The sequence below is a fragment of the Euprymna scolopes genome, chromosome 37 (assembly GCF_053919585.1).
Source record: "Euprymna scolopes isolate OS-2025 chromosome 37, ASM5391958v1, whole genome shotgun sequence".
In the NCBI taxonomy this organism is placed as follows: Eukaryota; Metazoa; Mollusca; class Cephalopoda; order Sepiida; family Sepiolidae; genus Euprymna; species Euprymna scolopes.
Window position 1 is genome coordinate 46316046 of NC_136518.1, and position 17502 is coordinate 46333547.

Below are 17502 nucleotides of genomic sequence, written 5' to 3' on the forward strand. Positions count from 1 at the left end.
CGATCATTACCAAACCTGACATGATGATGCCCGCACACCATATTTCATAGTTAAAGCATAAATCAAGGTTATAGCTTATACATATGTATTCTCCTACATCCCACACCTCTGGAAAAAATTACATGAGGATGGTCACCGACCTAGTGATAGTACATACTAGTTTTCAAGGTCAGGGTCAAATATAAAAGTCAGGACTTTGCTGTACGCTCAGGTAGCCGAACCTACAACAAAGTCCTGCAATTTAAGCAGGTACCTTTGATATATATATATATATATATATATATATATATATATATATATATTTATGTATATTTATATATATATTTATATATATTTATATATATATTTATACATACATGTATATATATACACACACATGTATATATATACACATGTATATATATATATATATATATATATATATACTTACCGTTTATCTACGTTTAGACTTTACATTTTTCTGTAAAGTTTGATGAAGTTACTGGGTCATTGATACGATTCGGTAGCCTAAACATGTGTAACTAAGCTGATAAAAACTGTAATAAAAATATATATACTTGCTCTGCAATAGTATTGAGCATTCTCTTCAGTTTTTTTTTTTTTTTACTTATTACCATTTTTGCTACATATATATATATATATATATATATATATATATATATATATATTAATTTTATTACAGTCCAAGCTCTCTTCATGGAGCTAACAATTGGTCTCTATGGTGATTTATATATATTGAAAGATTCCGTTAGTTCTTCTTTTACGTCTCAAATATTGAGTTAGTAAAGAAGATGAGAACACTATTGCTGTCTCCCAAATTTATCATTTAAATATGTTATAGTATATTTCGTTTGTGGTCTTACAAGATTCCAGAACAAGAATTCATCTAGTCGGGTGGAGTATCCACCTTTGTGCTATTACTTGAGATAACATCACTTAGAGAAGGTGCAATTCTTCCTCATAAAAGCCAGTATGGGTTAGACATAAAGAGGGATTTCATTTGCGACGCGAATAGAATGTGGTTTTTAATATTTAGTCAGGATTTACTTCTAGAGAATAATATCCTCATGTCAGGTTGTCCTGCATAGAAATACCTTATACTCGATGGCAGTGTCCGTAGGACTTCAATCCCTTTTCAGCTCTCTTCGGTAAGCATTACAAGCGCTCATTAGTATATATATATATATATATATATATATATATATATATATATATATATATATATATTATTTTTATTACCGTATCTTTCTGTTTAGTTACATTATTGTTTCAGCTACTCGGCCGTTTTTTTTTGCCGTCTGTAGCTTCCTCAGACTTTTACAGAAATGTTCTGTAAAAGTCTGAGAAAGCTACAGACGGCAAAAAAAACGGCCGAGTAGCTGAAACAATAATGTAACTTAACAGAAAGATACGGTAATAAAAAATAAGACGCATATTTGGTCTACAACAGTATTGAGCACTATTTTCAGTTTTTATTAATTACCATTTCCACTAAATATATATGTATATATATATATACATATATGTGTGTGTATATGCATCTATGTATGTATCTGTATATATATATATGTATATATATGTATATATATATATATATATATATATATATATATGTATATATGTATATATGCCTCCGTTCGATTTGTTTACACAAAGAGCGTAGCTTAATACGCTAATGGCAGTTTGCATATCACTTCCCAATATGCCCAACCCAAGATAGGGAGCATTATAGTCATCCACATACAGTACTCTTTCGCTGTTTCATCAGTGCGGCTAGACAGGCAACTGTCCCAAGCTATGATCGAAACCCGACTTCCCAAATGACAGCCAAGGCTTCTCACTATTATGCTATACAGCCGCTGCTGTGTGGGTAATGAATTAACAATGTTTTGGCATCGTCCAAATGCCTCTACTCGATTTGTTTACACAAAGAGCGTCGCTTAATACGCTCATGCCAGTTTGTATATCACTTCCAAATATGCTCAACTCAAGATAGGGAGCATTATAGTCATCCACATAACAGTACTGTTTCGCTGTTTCACAGCTCAGCAGTGCGGCTACTAAGTAGATAAATGGTAACTATATATATATATATATATATATATATATATATATATATATATATATATATATATATATATATGTATATATATATATGTATATACATACATATATATATGTATATATATGTATATACATACATATATATATGTATATATGTATATACATACATACATATATATATATATACATATATACGTGTGTTTGTCACATTAGTTAATATGTAATATTTTTTATTTCAATCTAAATATCACCCTTTAACCTTCTTCCTTCCACTGCATTATTCTTATTTACTTGTGTGAGTTTTTTTCGTTCTTCATCTTTCATTTTCTACTACTGCTTGCCAACAGGTGGATAGAATTGGTTCAAAAGTTGTTATTATTTGCCCCACGCCCCACGTGACCTATCTGCCCCGGACACTTCTTTTCCTGTCGACCTTGTTTCTTTAGAATTGATGCTTTTCTTGGGAAACAACTAAACATTTCGCCCAAAAAACTGTTTGGCAGGCTGCTAAAGAAAAAGAAAACTAATAAAAATAAAACCGGAAGTTGATAGAGATTCACAAAAAGGAAGGAAGTAATGGCAGCTACAAAATGGTGGAAATTAAGCAAGTAGAGAAAATATTAAGAGAATTAAATCTTGTCACATACAACGTTAATAAAAATTTTACTACTACTACTACTACTAATAATAATAATAATAATAATAATAATAATAATAATAATAATAATAATAATAATAATCCTTATTATTATATAAAAGGAACTTCATGCATGTCTATGTATGAATTCGTTCCGTATGGACTCGGAAACGGGTGGACCAATTTTTGTTTAAATTTTACACAAATGTATTTGATTTGTCTGGGTGTGTTCGTACGTATGTTTTGTATAGGAATGTGTCCGATAGGTATCAGTAATCGAAAAAAAAATCCGATGAAAGAAGGAACAGACAATTTAGAAAAAAGTTAACACTTTTATACAATCTAACATCACAAATGCGTCAGAGATGTTTCATCACCGCACAAGTACAATGGCTCAGCCTATTAAAACCAATGGCCGTTTTTTTTTAAGACGGGCTTGTTGGAAACGAATGTTAACAGCAAAATTGAACAGTGACACTTGACGTGTGTACGTTTTAGTGGGGGGGGGGTATCTCGATATTCTATCAGAATCTTTCACTTAGTGATACAAACACCAAAATTAGCACAAATGACGTTCAGAACACACATTTTAAGAAAAGAATGTTAGCCATCAGAAAATACAAGATGGCTGCTAGTTTTCCAGATGGCTGCAGAAGCAAACCATACAAATCTCCATTTTGGTGCTTGTATCACCAAGTGAAAGATTGATTCAGCAATCTGACCCACTATTAACGTGAACACCAAAACGTGTTATAATAATGGATTGGTATGGTATTAGGAATCTGGGGACACTTCTTGTCAAGTAGCTTGCTATTTTATCAGCGAAAAATCACTGTGAACGGTTGCTGTGGGAACTCTGACTACGCACGACGTAAATATAATAATATACTGGCATTTAATTATTGTATGTACGTTATACCTTTTCTCCTGTTAAATAAACTTATGTGACTGATCAGTACAGATGGTAAATTTTTAATAATGTGTTGTTGCTAAAATTCAAAAAAAAAAAAAATTCCGGCCTTACCCATTTAAATAGTAATTGTAAAATATTATGTCGTCCTGTTGACAAAAAAGAACAATTTTAAATAAAGCAAGGGTAAATGGGCGATAATAGTCGATGGCGACCCGAAGGCTACCATGTACCATTTTTAAGTCGTTGCTATAACTTGACTGAAAATTGAACACGGGTCTTCCGGTCTATTAGCGAACATTCTTACTATTAGTTATATTTTAATCGGAGACATTTCAAAAAGTGACATGTGTTTTAACGATTTGACAAATATTGTGCTAACAATAATTTTTCCGGTGATGGTTTTCTTGGGAAACAACTAAACATTTCGCCCCAAAAAAACTTTTTGGCAAGCCGCTAAAGAAAAAAAAATAATAAAATCGGAAGTGGACAGGGACATAACAAATAGTTATTTATACTCTTATAATTTTTTTTGTGTGTGTATTGATATTCATATTAAAAAACACCTTCTTTTTCTATTTATTTAAAAAGAAAATACAACTTTGTTATATATGGGTCGTGGAATTGCATTCTTCCACAAAAGATCTAGCTAATTTGCATATTTTTTTAAACATTCATTTTAATTAATTCTCTATTAGTTTTTTTCGGTTTTCTCATAGAATGATCATATTTGGATAACTATTACGTGTAATTATATTCATGTAGATATTCTACATGATTTATACTTGCGTAATATTTGGTAAAAAGGTTATAGTAAACATAAACTTCTTTCTATATATATTTATGCATGCGCATATATATTTGTTTAAAAATATTTGCCTGCCAAACTCCTCTGTCAGTTTTTAGTCCACGGGCATGAAACTTAATATATAGGGATATCGAACCCATGTGAAACTTTACATTTGGGTTTTAGCCGGGGAAAAGCAGTGGAATTTGCCAGAAGAATGTCGAACGACGGCATTACGAATATGCATGTGTAACGTAATAGCTATCAGTTCATGTTTTAATTTTTAGCCTTGCAGCAAACATTTCTTCATAGCTCAGACATTAACATCAAACGAAAGAGTAAATCGTAAGCTAAACGTTTTGGTTTCGATTCTCGGTGGTGGCAAACAATTTTTTTTTTACTTTTTATATCATTACTACATATAGGGTTGAATATAATATAATAATACGAAATCTACATTAATTAAAATATCATGTTTAAGCGTACGACTGGGCAATGGCGGGCGGCCTGCTATATGTCTAATAAAGGAGTAAATGCCTACAGTCCTAAATCAATAAAAAAGGGACATATTGGTTTAATGTATTTAAAGAATATCTTGATGCAAATGACAATCAATTTTTAAAGAAATAAAAAGCACTTGTTATTTGTAGCGCAATATACTGAAACAAATCCCAAACTATAACTTGAACTCTAATGGAATTGTCCACTACCGTTTTTGCAGTTACTACAGCCTTGTATAGATAAATACCGTTTTTAGCATTATTTTTAAACAAAATTTTGCAATCGTAGACAATGTTATAAAGATCACTGCTGGACGATGTCAAGCAACCTGGACGATTATAGTTATGATCGCTGTTGATGTTAGGAAAATAGAATGTTTAGAAAATATATGTCGGGAGTGCTAGCGAAGAATTTTAACTTAATAAAATGGAATTTTATTCTGCTAATTGTGTTTTCACTTGGAAGAGGAATTTGAAATCAAGAGGTTAGTTTGGAATGTGAGAATAATAACGAATGGACTGTGTGAAAACCGTTAGATGATGACGTAATGAATAAGAAAGATAGCTTGTGATATAAACGTGGAGTTTAGGTATTTATTTGCTTCCCCACGAAAGCAAATGTAACACAAGGTCGTTTTTAATGTGGGGTTAAAACCAGCTCCTCTTAAAGTAGGATCCAAACGGTTGGGACCAAAAATAATAATTTTCCCAGTATAGAGGGTTTCCCCGCCATTGACCGGGACAAGGTTGGGCCGGAAATGGGATGAGGTAATGTGCTCAATACGAGATGTGGCGGGGTGGAGCATAAAGAGTAAGAGAACGATTAAATTAGAACCCGGACAGAATAATTGAGGACTAAAAGATTATGAAACAATCAACTTTGTTCCACGTTGGTAAGGAGAAAAAGATATGTCACGATGACATAAAGTTATGCTGTTTGTGTATTTTAAAACACATCCCCACCCCACACATTCACACGCACGCACGTACACACATACACCACACACACGCACACACACACACACACACACACACAGGGACACAAACAAGACGCTATATACATCTGGTCATTTTTGTTATGCATACATGCAGAATATGTTATATATACACGATTTAAATTCCCCTTTGTCATATAGAGCAGCAAGCAATAAGAATGTTTTGGGGTGTAATTGCATATTTACCAAGACAAGCGACTTCCTGTTTTAGAAAACTGTCTTCACTAAATAGCGTGTCATAATTGAAAACATGTAAAAATATTTGAAATTTCATTGAAATGTGTTTATTTAGAAAATTTTGTTTGCTATAAACAAAACGTATTTAAAATAAAATGAATAGCTTTATTTATAGAAATAATTAATACTGAAACTAATTCAATTTGAATGTTAATTAAGATAAATTAAATAAATGAAACAGAAAATAAACGAAAGCTTGTTTAATAGTGTTAAAATAATTAATTGTTCACGTATGATAAATTAAATTAAATAAATCTAATGAAAAAAAAAAAGGTTTTTATCCAGAAACAATTAATGTAACTTCATAATAAAGATGGATCCACTAGATTAGGCACAAGGCCGTCTTTTTAATGTGGAGAGGAGGGAGGATGACCAGCTCCCCCGAGAGGAAGGAAGGAGGAGCTGGTAGTGAACCTCTTGGTGTATAGGCTTGCCCCTACATGGACCAGAAACATTGCCACAAGGTCAATGGTGTTTGATTGCAGCATCTGCCGGAACAGATACTACACTTGGATCTTTGATGTCCGGGCCTCAGAGGCCCAGACGAATCCAGTAGATGATGATACCGAAAATATTATAAAAATTAGGCTAAACCTTTTAGCGCGTTCAGACTTACCAGTCACTTGTTTCGGTAAATATACGATTACATGGAATTTTACCGATGGTTTTCCAAATTGAACAAGTTATTTATGAGCCATCCCCTTAAGTAATCCAATTTAACCAATTCCCACTACCAATCATTACAACGACATTTTCCCATTTACTACTGTACACTCATTAACCCTTATCCTCAAGTTGCTTCCGGACCTTAATAAGTGGTGACTCCTTTGTAAAAAAAAGTACTTACATTGACGGTTAAATGAGTTTTTATTTACTTATTTATCCACGAAGACATCTTTAGACATATGGTATGGTTTTAATAGAAGAAACTCCCCTAAAACAGGCACTATGAATTGGAAAACAATTTAAATCGCCTCAATTAAAAAATATTTCTCATTCACCAATCCAAGATAGAACATATGAAAAGTAGTATTGCAACAGATACCACACTCTGATCCTTCTTAAGTCTGAAAATTTATTTTTAAAATTGTTTTATTGAATGTTACATAAAAGAAAAGAATCCCGTTTCAACCTGGTGCATTACGAAGCAAAATCTAACCCAGGCGTAGCTTCGTACATCATCGCTATTGAAAATAATTGTCTCAAAGGTCGGCGTTTAGAAAAATGGAATAAGAAATCATAGAGGCTGGAATCATCGGGCTAGGATAGATATAACCATAACTCGTTTTTGAATAATTCAAAGACAACGTAGTCTTTGGAAGCGCCTGAAATCCGTCTGATGCAGTATTCAATTTGTGGCGCATGGTAGGAGTTGGCGATTAAAAACAAAAAGAAAAAAGAGGAAGAACGGAAGTCGTTATGATTCAGACAAAGTTATCCCGTCGTCTGATGGGTGATTTCCAAAATCGTAGTCCGATTCTGATCCGAGTATTATCATTCGAGATTTACTGTGAATATTGAAAAAGTTTGTTTTTTTTATTTTATTTATTTATTTATTTATTTATTTTTGCTTTTTCACACCAAAGAAGTTACAGTGCCACTTGTCTGGGACAAAATGTTCAGGGATACTATGTAGGGAGTTGAGCAGCTAGATATATGTTCACATTATTCTTGATCTTCTGCATGTCAGTACAGTGATAGAAGCAACGATCTGGAAGAGAATTTCAAAGTCTCGCAGTTCGATGGAGGAATTATTTGAGTACCAAAATGCTGCCCGGCATCTTGGAATATTTATTTCATGATAGTGGAATTTTGCTGCTTGCCGGATTCATCGGAGTCGAGGAGGCACAAAAGCTTCAAGTTCGTCGGAGCACTTTCCAGTAAAATAGACAGGGAAGAATATTTCGTCGATGGGACAGAGGCAGAAGTTTGCTTGAAAGTGCGGAACAGTAGGTTAACGACTCTTTTTTTTTAACCTTTTCTAGGTGCGGAACACTAGTTGCAGGTTAAACTCGATGGGAATTATTAGAGATTCAGAGGACGATTTGGTGAAAAGTGACAGAAAGTAAAATGTTTTATATAGCTAGAACTTGTAGAGCAATGAATTGACAATATATTATTACAGGTACCTTGGCCTTTTGGCTCGGAGGAAAGTGTAGTATCTGTTGTGATACAATGCGTTATCTGTTTTTAGTCAGTGGAAGATAAATCTTTTAAAATTAAATATTTTTATCTCAATCAATACTTTTCCCCATGTGAAAAACCGACTTTACATTTTACTCTGCCTTCTTGTGGGCGAGTAACTATTAAACAAATAGGAAATTTTCTTAAGCGTTTTGGCTATGAAGAAAATATCTTCTGACACTAGACATCATTTCATTGTCAGCGAAGTAGAAATTATTCTATAATTAGGAATTTTTTTGTTCCAATGAAGAACTGCCCTTTTTGCCGAGGTTTATTTTTTTCTCACATTAAAAATTAACGTTGTGTCTAAGTCGGTACTCCTGGGGAAATTAAGAAAAGACAACTGTTATGATTATAGCTAGCCTTGTAGATAAACGAATCTATATAATCTATATATCTATAAAAGTGAACGTGTCTGTCTGTCTGTCTGTCTGCCTGTCTGTGTACATTTCCCTACGTAATAACTCTGTCAATTTTTAGTCTATAGACTCGAAATTTGAAATACCGGGTACTGAGATTTGGGAAAATCGATGTGACGGGTGTCAGCCAGAAATTTGGTTGATAAGCGGTCAAATTTCAACGATTTGACCTTTAAGAACTCTACCAAACTCCTCCGACAATTTTGGGTCTAGACACTTGAAATTTTAGATATAGGTTCCTTGAACCTGCATCTAATTTAATAAAGTGATTTGAGCCCGAAACTATAAATTTTAAGGGGTCATAATAGGGGTCAAATTAAAAAAAAATTTACTCTTTTTTTTTTTTGCTCAGCATACACCTCCAAACCCCCGGGCAACGCCGGGCTGAAATGCTAGTAAAAGATAATTGTGTTACGTACGCAGGCAACAAATACAAAAAGTACATTGCCAAGACTGCTGTGGGCTCCTTCTCCCGTGTTAGAAAATTACTGACACCTGAGCGTATCCTATATCTATTATATAAAGCTGAATGTGTGTGTGTGTGTGTATGTGTGTGTGTCTGGTCACGAATAGGCTCCTGTATGGTTGACTATTTTAAAAAACTGATTACATATAATGATAGAAGATGTATCGAGACACAGGAATGGGTATGTTTGATCTGGCAGAACAGTGGTTCATTAAAATTGTGGCGTCTGCGTTCGCGCCTGGTCCACAAAGTATGGAAATAAAAAAATTTTAAATTAAAAACAAAAGTTTACAAGTGTTTTTGATATAGATGTACATAATAATACTTTGATAAGTATGTTTTAACTTAAATGGGGATGGTATAATAAAATTGTGAGGTCTGCGTTGGCGGCTGACCTCCATAGAATGGAAATAGGCACAAACTCTAATAAAGACTTTTCATATCTATCTGTGTAAGTATACTTTGATGATTATGTTTCAGTTTGAAGAAATATGGTATAATAAAATTATGTGGTGTTCGTTCGCACCTGACCTCCATAGAATGGAAATATGTCACAAAGTTTAACAAGGTTTTTTAATATAGATCCACAGAATATTGTGATAAGTGTTTCAGTGTGAACAGGTATGGTATAATAAATTATGGGGTTTATTTATATTATTTTTACTTTCATCATATTTTGCTTTGGTTTTGATACCCCCAAATTCAACCCAAATTTACAACCCTTCCTTTTCATAACCTATCATACTTTCATAAATCAGAGTCCATTTTCTGTAGGCTGTTTTTAAACCCAGTCAACGATGGGTACTTTTGCTAGTATATATATATATATATATATATATATATATATATATATATATATATATATATATATGTAGCTTCGTAAATCATCGCTATTGAAAATAATTGTCTCAAAGGTCGGCGTTTAGAAAAGTGGAATAAGAAATCATAGAGACTGGAATCATCGGGCTAGGATAGATATAACCATAATTCGTTTTTGAATAATTCAAAGACAACGTAGTCTTTGGAAGCGCCTGAAATCCGTTTGATGCAGTATTCAATTTGTGGAGCATGGTAGGAGTTGGCGATTAAAAACAAAAAGAAAAAAAGAGGAAGAACGGAAGTCGTTATGATTCAGACAAAGTTATCCCGTCGTCTGATGGGTGATTTCCAAAATCGTAGTCCGATTTTGATTCGAGTATTATCATTCGAGATTTACTGTGAATATTGAAAAAGCTTTTGGTTTGTTTGTTTTTTTTTGTTTCTTTGTTTTTCTTTGTTTTTTTATTGTTTTTTTTATTGTTTTTTTTTTCTTTTTTTTTGTTTTGTTTTTTTTTGCTTTTTCACACCAAAGAAGTTACAGTGCCACTTGTCTGGGACAAAATGTTCAGGGATACTATGTAGGGAGTTGAGCAGCTAGATATATGTTCACACTATTCTTGATCTTCCGCATGTCAGTACAGTGATAGAAGCAACGATCTGGAAGAGAATTTCAAAGTCTCGCAGTTCGATGGAGGAATTAATTGAGTACCAAAATGCTGCCCGGCATCTTGGAATATTTATTTCATGATAGTGGAATTTTGCTGCTTGCCGGATTCATCGGAGTTATTCACGTCGAGGGGGCACAAAAGCTTAAAGTTCGTCGGAGCACTTTCCAGTAAAATAGACAGTTAAGTTTCGTCGATGGGACAAAGGCAGAAGTTTGCTTGAAAGTGCGGAACATTAGGTTAACGACTCTTTTTTTTAACCTTTTCTAGGTGCGGAACACTTGTTGCAGGTTAAACTCGATGGGAATTATTAGAGATTCAGAGGATGATTGGTGAAAAGCGACAGAAAGTAAAATGTTTTATATAGCTAGAACTTGTAGAGCAATGAATTGACAATATATTATTACAGTTACCTTGGCCTTTTGGCTCGGAGGAAAGTGTAGTATCTGTTGTGATACAATGCGTTATCTGTTTTTAGTCAGTGGAAGATAAATCTTTTAAAATTAAGGTTATAATTATTTTTATCTCAATCAGTACTTTTCCCCATGTGAAAAACCGACTTTACATTTTACTCTGCCTTCTTGTGGGCGAGTAACTATTAAACAAATAGGAAATTTTCTTTAACGTTTCGGCTATGAAGAAAATATCTTCTGACACTAGACATCATTTCATTGTCAGCGAAGTAGAAATTATTCTATAATTAGGAATTTTTTGGTTTCAATTAAGAACTGCCCTTTTTGCCGAGGTTTATTTTTTTCTCACATTAAAAATTAACGTTGTGTCTAAGTCGGTACTCCTGGGGAAATTAAGAAAAGACAACTGTTATGATTATAGCTAGCCTTGTAGATAAACGAATCTATATAATAAAAGATAATTGTGTTACGTACGCAGGCAACAAATGCATTAAGTGCATTGCCAAGACTGCTGTAGGCTCCTTCTCCCGTGTTAGAAAATTACTGACACCTGAGCGTATCCTATATCTATTATATAAAGCTGAATGTGTGTGTGTATGTGTGTGTGTCTGGTCACGAATAGGCTCCTATATGGTTGACTATTTAAAAAAAACTGATTACATATAATGATAGAAGATGTATCGAGACACAGGAATGGGTATGTTTGATCTGGCAGAACAGTGGTTCATTAAAATTGCGGGGTCTGCTTTCGTGCCTGGTCCACAAAGTATGGAAATAAAAAAAAGTAAATTAAAAAAAAGTTTACAAGTGTTTCTGATATAGATGTACATAATAATACTTTGATAGGTATGTTTTAACTTAAATAGGGATGGTATAATAAAATTGTGGGGTCTGCGTTGGCGCTTGACCTCCATAGAATGGAAATAGGCACAAACTTTAATAAAGATTTTTCATATCTATCTGTGTAAGTATACTTTGATAATTATGTTTCTGTTTGAAGAAATATAGTATAATAAAAATTATGCGGTGTTCGTTCGCACCTGACCTCCATAGAATGGAAATATGTCACAGAGTTTAACAAGGTTTTTTAATATAGATCCACAGAATATTGTGATAAGTGTTTCAGTGTGAACAGGTATGTTATAATAAATTATGGAGTTTATCTATATTATTTTTACTTTCATCATATTTTGCTTTGGTTTTGATACCCCCAAATTCAACCCAAATTTACAACCCTTCCTTTTCATAATCTATCATACTTTCATAAATCAGAGTCCATTTTCTGTAGGCTGTTTTTAAACCCAGTCAACGACGGGTACTTTTGCTAGTATATATATATATATATATATATATGTGTGTGTGTGTGTGTGTGTGTGTGTGTGTGTGCGTGCGTGTGTGTGTATGTGTTACGTGGTGGTTGTTATTATTAGAAGAAATTACTAAATATTGGTATATGTTTCGTTGTTCTTATTTAGTGTTCTTGTTTGTATGACAACTTATATATTTGTTGTGCTTTTCCAATCTGGCCTAAGCCACTATACGTCTCCAACCGTAGTCAAAGTCTAACTCAATTCTCAACTCTCAATGTCATAAAAATTCTGACTCACACTCATCCGTCACTGCCCATGGTACCCTATCATCGTAAAACTAAATATCTCTATCTACTGTTCAGCCCTTTGACTACCGTACTTCGTCATACTTGAATTTAAATCTACTCTTTTCTTTGTTAAAAACAAATATATGTTCATTGTCTATTGATCCCCCCGTCAAATGTCGTTCCTATTATCCCCCTGACTTACCCCAAAATACCTACATGCGCACTGTTTTATCCTTAGTCCATTATTCTCTACCTATCGGTCATTCAGTCACTCGTCACACCCTGAATTTAAATCTACCCTTACCTCTCTTTGTCAATGTTAAAAACAACTTTCTGTCCATTGTCTATTGATAAATCTATTTCCTATTTTATTTGTTTTTTTTTCCTACTTCCTTCCTTAACGGCCGCAGCTCGACCATAGTATTACACAAATATTTTAATATTTGCTCTAATAAACTTATAACATTTGCGTCACCTCGATGTATGTACTCCCAACTAACAAGACAAGCAGAAAAATCCCATTTCCTCAATTTTAAGGTCTATTATTGTATTAGTTTATTCGCTCGAACTACTAAAATTTGGAAATCATCACCAAGTTTTTTGCTTCCGTCACTATATTAATCTTCAAAAGTTTACATGTAGCAAGCCCAACCCCACACATAGTCCCATGTAGGTATGAACCTGATGAGCAGCACATTATGCCCAAGTAGTAACATTTGTTTGGTGTGCACAACAGTTCTTCTAAAAATGTTTTATGATTTTGTGATCCCTGGCAATTTACTTTTAAAGCAATTTTATTCTGAATCAAATTAGTTTAGCTAATCTCAGGCAAGAACAGGGGCGCCATTACTTTCCCATATATGAACACAATTTTCATCTTTAAATAGCTACTAGTGATCTGATCCATCTCCCCTTTCTTTCACCTCCTCTCTCTCTCTCTCTTTCTCTCTCTCTCTATCTCTCTCCCTCCCTATTTCATTTTAAAGTATGAGGCTGAACAATATGACTAGTGTCTAATTGAGTACGCGTGCTACATGCATGTTAATCAGCTGATGATGTTGTATATTGACGGAGCAAAAACAAGTAAGTCATAATCCGCGGCCAGGAGAGTATTCAAAAAACAGAAAGTTGGAATGATGCATGTATGACCAACTAAACTTTAATCTCTCAAAGTTGTTTTATATATATACTATTTTTCAATGAATGTTAATAATTTTTATACCTACAGACGCTAGAGTTTCATGCTTACGCAATAGTAATAATTGTGTCAGCCCCTTTAAGATCTCGGTTTTTTGTTGTAAGAGTTGAAATAGAAAGTCGTTAACTTAAGCACGCATGCGCAGATCATGATGTTATAATCATTAGATCACTATGGACGGATGTTACGACATTTCAAAAATAAATATTAAAATTTCAACGATATTTTTCACAATTAAAGTTGACCGTAAGGTTTGGTCCTTGCTAATGGAGCCAGAGATGACTTTGTGACTGGATTCTAATCTCCTGACCGGCAGTAATCGTTTCACTCTGCACTGATGATTCTCCGAAAGGATAAAACACTAGTGTCTGGCGGTATTTTAAAATTATATATATATATATATATATATATATATATATATATATATATAGAGAGAGAGAGAGAGAGAGAGAGAGAGAGAGAGATACAGTATAACACCTACAATATATATATACACACACACACCTATAATATATATATATATATATATATATATACAGTATAACGCCTATATATATATATATATATATATATATATATATATATATATATATATATATATATATATATATATATATATATACAGTATAACGCCTATAATTTGAACATCCGCTTCAACTCAAATTAGAGGATGCTGTTTCGTGATAAAAAATGTGCTGCAGTTAACTTTAATTTTCGTAGAATTAAGAAATAGTAAATGAAATGCATTGCTATGTGATGCTTCAAGTATATATTAAGTTGAGTTTACGATATATTGCAAGTAAGAATTGCTAAATATTATTACCAGGAAAAAACATTTAAAATAAATTAAATCTACTCTTACTTGTTAGGTATTCATTACCTAAGTTATCATCTACAGGAATCATACATTTATGTAAAATACAGCTTTTTATTTATTCATTCATTGAATGAGTCTCATTGCGGTTTCCATTTTCATCTATTGAGCTCTCGGGCGATGCCATTGTATTCCGTAAGCGATCATTAAAATCTACAATTTCTTGGTTCTGTAGCTAAGTTATGATTATATCTCTTCGGAGTGACATTACTTGCTAACCATAGACTTTTTTCTAGAAATTTTATAACCGTCTCCATAGATTTTCTGCATCATCCCATGATATTGCTTCATCAGAGTGTTCTTGGTTATTTACATTAGGGTCAAGAGAATGGGAGCTGTCACTATTTTCGTCACCATTACTGCCTTCAGGATATTGATCAGTAGTTTCCTCATCTTGTTGCACCCACATTTCAACATCGTTTGCATTAAGTGATTTAAGAACAGCGTGGTTGGTCGGTAATCGTTTGGTTTCAAGGATTTTTTCTATGCCAGATGTATTCTCTGATTCTTTCAGTTAAGAAGCCTTTGGCGCTGGGCATAATTTGCCCAATGCTTTTGTTAATGTGCTTGCTCGAACTTGATTCCATGTACTTGCGAGAGACAATATGGCATTTTTGATATTAAAATGGCGCTGAAAATCGCTTATACTCACGATACTATTTATCATATTCATCATGAAATCATTTCTGTAGAAATATTTTAAGTTCCAAATAATCCTTTGATCCATAGGTTGGATAAGTCACATTAGGTGGTAAGTAGCGCACAAAAAATATTCCCGCAAGATGACACTAGTTCTGGCTCAGGAGGATGTGCTCTACAATTGTCCAACAGAAGCAAGCACTTTGAGTCAAGGTTACCTAATTCAAGAAAACGCCTCTGGACAACTGGCACAAATTCTTGTAAAAAAACATTCTTTAAAAAACTGTTGATTCATCCATCCATTTCGTGAAGAATAATAGGATACTGGCAAAGGCGAAACTCCTTTCAATGCTCGGAGACACTTTGATTTGCAGATGACAAAAAGCTTAAGTTCATGAGTTCCAGAAGCATTAGCGCATACCATCACTGTTAGTCTTTCTTTATTTAATTTGAATCCTTTATATTTTCTGCTCCTCGGATCCGGCTAATGTTTTGTAGGTAAGCACTTCCAATTTACGCCACTTTCATCAGCATTGTAAACATCCTCTGGTGTTAAACCACAATCGGCAATTATCGTCTTGAATTTGTCACAATAATTTGATGCTGCGTGTGTATCAGCAGACCATTGTTCGCCTGACATTGTTAATTGTCTTATACCATGTCTACTCGTAAAGCTCCTAAGCCAGCCCTCACTGAATTTCATATCTTCTGCGATATTCAACTCTTCCTTAAGAGATTTTGCTTTAGCAATTAACATGGGCGCAGATATTGCTACACCTTCATTCCGTTTTGCTACAAACCACTCATGCAATATTCAATCTAATTCAACTTGCTTTGATCTGCAAAGAGTCCTTCTTTTAACATGTATTTTATTTGGAGAGAAAGGAGCAGCCTTCAATATTTCCTCCTTTTTCTTTTTGATCTAAAACAGTGTACTTCTTCCAATCTCATAATCTCTCAATATAACGCTATTTTCAACTCCAGCATCTAATTTTTCTATAATTTTACGTTTTTCGAGTAAAGTCAGTGTCACTTGTTTTCTTTTAGAGTTACAAAAAAATATCAATCAGAAAAAATTACAGTTAGTGTATATTAATTATCTATAGCTAATCTACATTAATTACATAGTACCAATATTAACATTTCTGCGCAATATCTGACTAAACCATGTAAACAGTTTTACTGAAACTCCGCATCAAATATGCTAATACAATTCCAATGACGAGACAGTTCAGGTTTAGAGAAAGTCCAAATGAGAGGAAGTCCAACTTTAGAGGAAGTCCAACTTTAGAGGAAGTCCAACTTTAGAGGAAGTCCAACTTTAGAGGAAGTTCAAATTAAAGGAATTTTACTGTATATTGAGTCGGCTAAAAATGTTCGTTAGTTTGTTTGGTTATTTTTTAGAAATAGGAATTCAAAGACCAAGTTCAGAAATATAATCAAGTTTAATCGATTCTTTTTTCACGTTCGATTGAGAAATCTTGAGAATGTCTGCGACCTTGCTCGACTATAGCTTTCACTTTGTCACTGTTGATCATCTTTAGTCCGTCATCGTGAGGTGGATCTTTAATGTTCCTTTTCGAAATCAACCAAACCATTTCTAGCACACCCGTTCTGTAAGTACGAGTTTAAGCATACGTTTAGTGCAGACACACCCAAAACACAATTAATACGTATTTTTCTCTTATCACAAAGGCAATAAAAGTGTTGCATCATATGGTGTTGTTATACAGTGTTTACAATTGATTCTTAAATGCTACGTTTGTGATTAGAAATTTATAGAGGGCGGATATTGGTTTGTGGGGAAATTAAACAGGAAGACAATTAATGACAGTGACACAGTATTTGGTCATGGAGGGTTTCGATAGTTTTATTAAGCCCTCAAATAAAAATATATCCAGTCTTGAAAGAGTTCTCCTTTACTAGATCAGATGAAATGTGCTATGAAAATGAATACGGCAGTTTACCCCAAGCCACAAGGCCAGGGAATCGTCAGTTAAAGCTGAAGAATGTTATGAGAGTGCTGAAAATTGGATAACTAATGAAGACCGGTTATTAACAATCGATTTTAAGATGGCCATGTTGTAGTCTGCGGGAA